The sequence below is a fragment of the Rhinopithecus roxellana genome, chromosome 11 (genome assembly GCF_007565055.1).
Source record: "Rhinopithecus roxellana isolate Shanxi Qingling chromosome 11, ASM756505v1, whole genome shotgun sequence".
NCBI classification, from domain to species: domain Eukaryota; kingdom Metazoa; phylum Chordata; class Mammalia; order Primates; family Cercopithecidae; genus Rhinopithecus; species Rhinopithecus roxellana.
In genome coordinates, this window is record NC_044559.1 from 95206971 (window position 1) to 95213603 (window position 6633).

The 6633-nt window shown below is 46.4% G+C and overlaps 1 pseudogene; it reads left to right on the forward strand.

The window, feature by feature from the left end:
• Nucleotides 1-854: 854 nt before the first annotated feature.
• LOC104657281 lies at nt 855-1451 on the forward strand (annotated as a pseudogene).
• Nucleotides 1452-6633: the final 5182 nt, after the last annotated feature.

Here is a 6633-nt window from a genome sequence, read left to right on the forward strand (position 1 = left end):
TTTTTGAGGCAGAGTCCCACTCTGTTATCTGGGCTGGAATGCAGTGGTGTGTGATCTAGGCTCACTGCAACTTCCACCTTCTGGGTTCAAGCGATTCTTCTGCCTCCGACTCCTGAGTAGCTGAAATTATAGGCACCTGCCACCATACCCAGCTAATTTTTGTTTTTTGGTTTGTTTGTTTGTTTGTTTGTTTTTTGAGACAGAATCTTGCTGTGTCACCCAGGCTGGAGTGCAGGGGCGGGATCTTGGCTCACTGCAAGCTCCATCTCCCAGGTTCAAGCCATTCTCCTGCCTCAGCCTCCTGAGTAGCTGGGACTACAGGTGCCCACCACCACGCTAATTTTTTGTATTTTTAGTAGAGACGGAGTTTGACAATGTTAGCCGGGATGGTCTTGATCTCCTGACCTCATGATCCACCTGCCTTGGCCTCCCAAGGTACTGGGATTACAGGTGTGAACCAATTTTTGAATTTTTAGTAGAGACGGGGTTTCACCACGTTGGCAAGGTTGGTCTCAAACTCCTGACCTCAGGTGATCTGCCAGCCTCGGCCTCCCAAAATGTTGGGATTACAGATGTGAGCCACTATGCCCCGCCATATCAATCTTGTATATAGAAAATCCTAAAGAATTTACCAAAAAAACCCTATTAGAACTAATAACTGAGTCAGCAAGGTTGTAGACTATGAGATCAATATACAAAAATTAACTCAATTTCTGTACATGTGCAATGAATAACCCCAAAACGAAACACAGAATATAATTCTATTTATAATAGTATCACAAAGAATGACAATAATTAGAAACAAATGATGGGCGCGAGCCCATCCTCCCGCCCTGCCTGTGCGCTGCCCGCGTATGGAGCTGCTGTGCTGCGAAGGCACCAGGATCCGCAGCCTCCAGGGAACCAGCGTGTCCTGCAGACCTTGATACGCTTGGAGTAGTGCTACGTGTACCGCACCTCCTACTTCCAGTGCGTGCTAAGGAACAGCAAACCGCACATGAGGAAGATGCTGGTTTACTGGATGCTGGAGGTGTGTGACGAGCAGCGCTGTGAGGAGGAAGTCTTTCCCCTGACCCTGATCCACCTGCGTCGCTACCTGTCTTGCGTCCCCACCAACCCGAAAGGCGCAGTTGCAGCTCTTGGATGCGGTCTGCATGCTGCTGACCTCCAAGCTGCGCAAGACCAGGCCCAGGACCATGGAGAAAATGTGCTTCTACACCGACCAGTTGCCGTACTGGGAGGTGATGGTCCTGGGGAAGCTCAAGTGGGACCTAGCTGCTGTGATTGCTCATGACTTCTTAGCCCTCATTCTGCACCAGATCTCTCTGCCCCGTGAACAACAGGCCTTGGTCAAAAAGCATGCCCAGATCTTTTTGGCCCCCTTTGCTACAGATTACACCTTTGCCATGTACCCACCATCCAGTTGTGAAAACAACACAGATGCCTGTTAACTGATGAACAGATAACCATATGTGATATATAGCAATACAATGGAATATGGCTTGGCATGCTGGCTCACACCTGTAATCCTGCACTTTGGGAGGCCGAAGTGGGAGGATCACTTGAGCCCAGGAGTTCAAGGCCAGCCTGGGTCACAAAGTGAGACTCCTTCTTAAAAAAATAAAATAAAAGAAAATAAAAAATAGGCCGGGCGCGATGGCTCACACCTGTAATCCCAGCACTTTGGGAGGCCAAGGTGGGCGGATCATGAGGTCAGGAGATCGAGACCATCCTGGATAACATGGTGAAACCCCCGTCTCTACCAAAAATACAAAAAATTAGCTGGGCGTAGTGGCGGGAGCCTGTAGTCCCAGCTAGTAGGGAGGCTGAGGCAGGAGAATGGCGTGAACTCGGGAGGCAGAGCTTGCAGTGAGCTGAGATCAAGCCACTGCACTCCAGCCTGGGCACAGAGCAAGATTCCGTCTCAAAAAGTAAATAAATAAATAAACAAATAATAAAATAAAATAAAATAAAAAATAAATAAAACAATAGAAGAATATTATTCAGTCATAGAAAGGAATAAAGTGCTAAACACACTATAACATGGATGAACTCTGAAATTATTATGCTAAATGAAAGATGCCAATCATGAAACACCACATGTAGTATGACTTCATTTATGTGAGCTGTCCAAAATAGGCAATTCCGTAGAGACAGAGAGTAGATAAGCAGTTGCTCAGGGCTGGAGGGAATGGGGTCATTGTGGGTGGGTGGTAACAGCTAAAGGACACAGGATTTCTTTTGGAGTTGTTGAAAATGTCTTAGAAATGATTGTGGTGATTTTTGCACAACTCTGAATATACTACAAACAACTGAATGTAGTACACCTTAAGTAGGTGAATTGTACGATATATGAACTAAGTCTCAATAAAGCTGTTACAAAAAAGTAATAAGAAAAAGAAACCCCAGCCATAAAAAAGGATGAGTTTGTGTCCTTTGTAGGGACATGGATGTAGCTGGAAACCATCATTCTCAGCAAACTATCGCAAGAACAGAAAACCAAACACCGCATGTTCTCACTCATAGGTGGGAACTGAACAATGAGATCACTTGGACTCTGGAAGGGGGACATCACACACCGGGGCCTATTATGGGGAGGGGAGAGGGGGGAGGGATGCCATTGGGAGTTATACCTGATGTAAATGATGAGTTGATGGGTGCTGACGAGTTGATGGGTGCAGCACACCAACATGGCACAAGTATACATATGTAACAAACCTGCATGTTGTGCACATGTACCCTAGAACTTAAAGTATAATTAAAAAAAAAGAAACCCTGTACCAGAAAACATAGGTTTAATTCCCATCTCTGCTCCTGACTGCCTGTGTAACTTTAGGAATGTTACTTAACTTCTCTGTGCCATATAGTTTCCTAACAAACAAATAGAGGAGAACAATAGTTTCTGCCTTACAGGGTTGTAAGGTTTAAAAAAGTCAGTATACATAAAGCACTCAGAACCTGTGCCTGGTTTAAAAAAGTGGGGGAGGGGTTACATCACTTATTATACTGTAAGTTATCACAGAAGACACTGCACAAATACTTTACCACCACCCCCAACGGCCCCCAAGACTCCGGTATTGTAAATAACAACACAAACACTACAAAGTTATCTTTTCTTTGGAATTATTCAATGGATTTCTAGAAATCAGGTTCCATATTTATTTTTAAATCATAATCCTTGTTCAATTATTTTTCCTGATGCCATTTTATTTATTTATTTATTTATTTATTTATTTATTGAGACAGAGTCTTGCTCTGTTGCCCGGGCTGGAGTGCAGTGGCACAATCTCGGCTCACTGCAACCTCCACCTCCTGGGCTCAAGTGATTCTCCTGCCTCAGCCTCCCGAGTAGCTGGGACTACAGGTATGTGCCACCACACCCAGCTAATTTTTGTATTTTTAGTAGAGATGGGGTTTCACCATGTTGGCCAGGTTGGTCTCGAACTCCTGACCTCAAGTCATCTACTTGCCTCAGCCTCCCAAAGTGCTGGGATTACCAGCATTTATACAAATTGCTTAGAACTTTCCTCTTTTATGAGTTGGAGTGAAGGAATGTAGTCAGTTCAGTTAGTAATGCTTCCTAGAAACATGGAGAAATTGTGCAGGAGAGGGGGAAAAAAAAGACAAATGCAAAACTGAGCCAGTTGTATATCATTGTATATGCATCCAAACCTATAAGGATGGTAACATTTTTGTGTTCAAATCCCATCTTTTGTAGAGGACAAAACAAGCACATTGGAAGTAGACTTGGGGTCTAACTTCTGAGCCTTGTTCATTTTCCTCTTCTGTAAAATGAGAATAAACTGCGACAAGTAAGTTAAAGTCTGTGAAACAGGAATACTACTTAACCCATAAGCAAATACTACTGGAAGTTTTGAATGAGACATTCAAATGCTTAAATTCTGACCATGTTACATTTTGTGTGTGTCAAGGTTAGGTAATTTGTGTGTGTCTAGGCTTCTAACTCTTAACTTAGTGCTCCTTCCTCATGAGCTTGCTCTCTGGCTCTAGTTTCTTTCTATTATTATTATTATTATTATTATTATTATTATTATTATTGATTTTCTTTTTTTGGGACGGAGCCTTCCTCTGTCGTCCAGGCTGGAGTGCAGTGGCACAATCTTGGCTCACTGCACCCTCCGCCTACGGGGTTCAGGTGATCCTCCTGCCTCAGCCTCCCAGGTAGTTGGGACTACAGGCATGCACCAGCACGCCCAGCTAATTTTTGTATTTTTAGTAGAGATGGGGTTTCACCATGTTGGCCAACCTGGTCTCAAGCTCTTGACCTCAGGTGATCCGCCTGCCTCAGCCTCCCAAAATTCTGGGATTATAGGCATGCATGAGCCACTGCACCTGGCCTCTGTGACATTTTGGACTAGATAGACCTTTTTTTCTATCTAGTTCTTTACCCCAATGCGTGATAAAGGTCACAATGTCAGGCTAAGGCTTTCTGTTAAAGCTCCTGGCTGTCATGTAGTGGGAGAGGGCGGAGCTGAAATCAGGATTGTGAGATGTGACTGAAACGTCTGCTGCAGCTCCAGGTGAGAGAGGCCCAAGACCTAGCATGCCAACAAAATCTTCCAAGATCTGGCCAGCCAAGCAAGCTTCTACTTTCTTGATGTGCCCCCCGACATATAAAGATCACAGCTTTTGCCAGCCAAGGTGGCTCATGCCTGTAATCCCATCACTTTGGGAGGCCAAGGCAGGAGGATTGCTTGAGCCCAGGAGTTTGGGACCAACTTGGACAACATGGCGAGACCCCATCACTACAATAAAAAATACAAAAATTAGTCAGGCATGGTGGCATGCACCTATAGTCCCAGCTACTCAGGAAGCTGAGGTGGGAGGGTTGCTTGAGCCTGGGAGGTAGAAGCTGCAGTGAGCTGAGATCACACCACTGTGCTCCAGCCTGGGTAACAGAGTGAGACCCTGTCTCAAAAAAACAAAAACAAAAACCCACAGCTTTTGAAAAGAGATGGAGTGACAAAGATCACAGAACAAAGAGTTAATAAAAAAACCCGCGTTGTTCTTTTGTTAAGAACAACCAGGGCTGGGCAGAAATGAAGCCATTTCCCCTCTCAGATGATTGGACACCTCACCTTTTAGGGGCAGGGTCTGGGTGGAAAGAGGGAAGAAGCTTCCTTCAAAACCAGCTTTCAGAAAGTTGGATGCTTTTTGGAGAGGACTGAATTTGGATTAGGTATTCACATGCATTTCTGCCCTTTACAGTCATTTCATAGAAGCTAAATCATTTCTTAAAACCCATGTTATTTCCACCCCTTCCAAAAGGAGCTTTATCTTGTAAACTGAGCATCTACAAACCAATCCTATAATGACTTGATTAGTCCCAGGAAATCTCCTGCCTTTAATCCTTTTCTGTCTCATCTCCTGGTGCCAGGAAGGGCCACCATAGGACCCTCCCAGGTCTGGAGGTGCCCCCCTCACTGTCACTCTCTCCTCCCCTGTCACCTGCTAGCCCCTGAGGCCTTCTGAGTGATGGGGAGGGCTTGGCCCAGATCTTTATAGGGAAGAAGGCAGGAGACCCTTCCCTAGGTCAATCCCTGGGCAGACCCCACTTCCTTCATTTCCTCATTCTTTCATCCAGTTAACACATGCTTAGTGCATCTCATATGCCAGGCACTGTGCTTTGCACTTCACTCTGTGAGCTCTGATAATAGGGACTAGTATTAGTTTTCATTTATGCGTGAGGAAATCACGGCTCAGACAGGTTAAGTCGCTTGCCTGCGACCACACGGTTAATGAGTGACTTTGCCATACTGGGACCTAGAGTCTGAATCCAGCTGAGCCACTTCCAATGGGAAGCTCACACCAGATCCACACTCAGAGCAAAGGAAGCCACACTGCAGTGGACAACAAGGGCTTCCTGGAAGTGGTACACAGCCTGAGGTCAGGAAGGACCAGGCTGGGAGAAGGCTACCGACTGCTTACTGTAAGCAGCCTCAGCAAGGCAGAACCCAGTGAGACAGGCCAGGGTGGCGGGAGGCTCTTTGGTGACCCTGGATGGGCTCTGCTGGTGGGAACTTGATCCCACCATTAGCTTTTGAGCTCTTGCCACATGCCAGGCATAGGCCCTGTCCCAGGAATCCCACATACCATCATGTGCCATGGCCTGGGTCTCTGCTACGGCTTCAGTAGCTCATGTTTCCCCTCTTCCTGAACACCAATCTTGGAGGATCCTAGAGCCTCAGGCCAAGGCATCTCTAGAATCCCTGAGCTTCTGGGCCCCTGCCTGGCAAGACTGATGCTGATCAGAGTCCTGCACCCTCCCCCTGCTCCCAGTCCAGGCCAGATGGCTTCTGTTTACCTGGGTCTCCCCTGAGCTCAGCTGAGCTCCAGCTCATAGTGGGTAACGTGTTGGGAATCAGTGGAGAGCTGGCCCTGAAGATCCCTAAATAATGTATCAAAGCCCTTCTCCCCTGCAGACCCATTAGGGTGGGGATGAGGGAGATAATGCAGATGAGTCACTGTGTCCCCCACCCCAGGAAGAATACTAGGGCTCCAAAAGCCTTTGCCCTGGTGTGCATGGGCTTGAGACTCAAAGGTCCACAGGGCTGGGTGATCCAGTACATAGGTAAACCGAGGCAGGTTTGGGGTGACAACAAAACCAGTACA